Consider the following 3,171-nt stretch of genomic DNA (forward strand, 5'->3'; position numbering starts at 1 on the left):
TGTTGTGCAAACCTTGCTCTCCAAGTTAATTGGTCACTAAAAGGCTAAAGCCAGTGATTGATTATTATATGTAGGTAGGCGGGTTTTCAGTTACATGGCTGGGAGTTGCAGGTAGAGAGAAGAGAGAAGGAAGAGAGCATCATGGGATAGCATGGACCATAAGCATATGATCGTGAGGACTGGCCTCATGGAGCGAAGCAGCCCAAATGAAACATGGCAAGCAATGGCATTTTGATAGGGAAACAGGCAAAATAGCACAGAAGATTGATATCTGCCCAGCACTCTAAAGCTTATTATAAATCTAAGGATCCCCATGTTCTTATTTGGGAACTAAATTATCTAAAGTGGGCTAGAAATCTCTAATAGATATTTAAAGGCAACAAGGGGATATAGCAAACCCCCAAAATAATAATAATCACAATACATGTGTGTATGCATGTGCATGTGCCTGTGCATGTGTGTGACTTAGAAGAGATCTTGACATGAAGGACTACTTTATTTTATTCTGTTAGAAGGCAGTTTCTCTGAAGTTAGGTTTTGATCAGTTGGTGTCAGGCATCAGCACCCACATGGCATATGATTACACAACACATCGGCAGAAATAATAAAGGCAAATCTAAAGGGAGATATTTGCTACATTCCTATTGACATACAGTGTTGATGAAAAAGAGAGAGAGAGAGAGAGAGAGAGAGAGAGAGAGAGAGAGAGAGAGAGAGAGCATCCTTCATAGATGCTGACGGTTTGTAAGGCTGGTAGGCATAAGCAAGAATTTAAAGGAAAAAAGCATAAAGATGATACAGCCCTCTGAGCTTTGGGTTGGGCTCTAGAAGTATGAGCAGTATTCTGTGTGTTCTCCATGTGTGACATTTCCAGAGATGACATTCCCTTTCTTGGATGGACCTGCCAAAGATCTAGGGCTTCCTGTCTCCACTCTGCCTTGTGAAAGTGATGTTATTCAACCCTCTCATTTTCTCAGCCTCTTAGGGCTTCGAGTGGAAGACGGGATACTTTGTGCAGGAACATGAAACATAAGCAGAACATTCCAATCCAACTGGACTCCAACTGTCAACGTTATAATGGTACTTTATGCCATAGAGAAATGCTACATTTCAAAACTCTGTTTAGCTCAGATGAGGCCATTCCTTGAGAAACCAAACTCCAAGGTTTACCCAGTAAGCACTCTGAAGCCTTGTGTAAACACCTGTTAGGGTTATTAATATGAAACCCTGGGATACAAGATTTTCATTGAGAACCACTTCTTTCTTTTAAAATATAAAACAACTTCCACACAGATTAAGATAAAATTGTATGAAAACTTAAAAGTTGTGGTCATGTGCTTTAAAAAGGAATTATTTCATGGGAATCCAGGAAGATTTTACAAAAGTCATTTGCTCCTGGGGTAACTCCCCACCTCTTCCACTTCCTGTGGTGAATTCTGTGGATAACCCATCGGCTCTTCCATACTTATCCCTCTGCACTACTCAACAAGCCTTTAAATATTTGAGAAAAAGTTAGTCTTCTTTAGGAAATTTCACTTTTCTATTTGTCTATTTAACTTGCACAATAGTTTGTAAATGGATAATTCTGTCTAAATATTAATCAGCTTAACCAAACCGAGAGTGAAGTACATATGGCCCACTTTATGAATCACTGGGAAGCTGGGAATTTGTTTTGCATGAGAATTAATGTCATCCCTTCCAAGACTGCTTTTTTACTTTCAACTCAGTTGCAAGTCTGAGTTTTAGACAACACTTTACATCCAATGACGTTTCATGAATTACTATTGCAGAATACAGTATCAACTGAACTCCCAGGGTTCCCTGGGAGATTCTCATCAGATTCCTTGCCCTGTATGAATACTGTGTGATAAGCCTATTGCAGGAGCTGCACACAAGGAGAAAAATATAGTCTTATAGGTCTTACATGTATATGTAGTCAAGACCAAATGGAAATGTGCCAAGGACCATCCTTGGCTTGGAGATGGAGTTCCTGAGAGAAGAAGTGTGTGGAAACATTGAAAGAAACTACACAAAGTCAAATGATGGGGTGCAAGCTGACAGCCTTGCAGTATGCTGGAGATGGCTCCCTAGAGAGCTCTCTGCAGATAGCTCTTGGTTCTGTAGTCTGATAGAGATACCTTTCTGCTCCAGGCAGCTCTTTCACTTGAGATAGCTGTCTCTGAGACAGCTCTCTCTTGCTAGAAGAAATTCCAAAAGCTCTCTGGATGGCTCATGGGTTTTCTGACCAGAGTCAGAAAAGCTGCTATAAACAATTCTTGGATTATCTATTAAAAAATCTAAAATAGCAATGTTTATTCTCTAAACAGTTCTGTCTGGGAAGCTTCAGGAAAAAAATTTTTTAAAAAATTAAAGACCAGTGTTCTCTGTAGAAATCTCCAGACAGCTCACCCAGATAGCTCAGCTCTTGCAGACCAAAGCCTAGTCTTTTATTTACATATCAATTCAGTCATTTACTCTAGGTTCCCTTTTGATTAAACCATGGATCAGCATTCCATGACTTAGCCCCTTGACTCTTATGAAAAGACATCAGGTACATTTTTCTTTTTAACATGGCAAATGAATTCTGAGATCTGCCTGTCTTTGTAAGCATAGACAATAAGCTAGCTGGGTAGGATTCCCACCACCCCTGAGCCTACACTAGCCCTGTCCCAGTCTGACCTTGAACTCAGGAGTCTGCTTGCCTTTGTAAGCACAAACAATAAATTTAGCTGGGTGGGATCTTGCCATGTGATCACCACTCCTTAAATCTCTTCATCTCCTTCAGTAGTATCTTTCTGAAAAAAAAAAATGGCTCACAGTGTGTCTGCCTTTGTTCTTTTAGGTCCATGATTCTCCTTATACAATTAATATTGTATCTTTATATTTTGCATAGTTGAGAAATTATATATTCTTAAACTTATATTTTAAGAGTTCTTTCTCAACGTCTTAAGGGCTGTTCTGGCAGAGAGGATATTTCCCAATAACCTTGGCTGAGAGAATATGTCTTGAAGGAGAAACATGAAGTTTATACAAACAAGCCTAACTCCTAGCTGGCTCTGCTCCAGGGGCGGGAAACCCTGTCACTGCAGTCCTTTGCACATGACCATGCAGGACTATGCAGCAATGGCCAAGAAGGTGTTTTAGATGAAAGTGTGTTCTGTCCCATCAGAA

Source organism: Arvicanthis niloticus, chromosome 16 (assembly GCF_011762505.2).
Source record: "Arvicanthis niloticus isolate mArvNil1 chromosome 16, mArvNil1.pat.X, whole genome shotgun sequence".
Classification (NCBI taxonomy): domain Eukaryota; kingdom Metazoa; phylum Chordata; class Mammalia; order Rodentia; family Muridae; genus Arvicanthis; species Arvicanthis niloticus.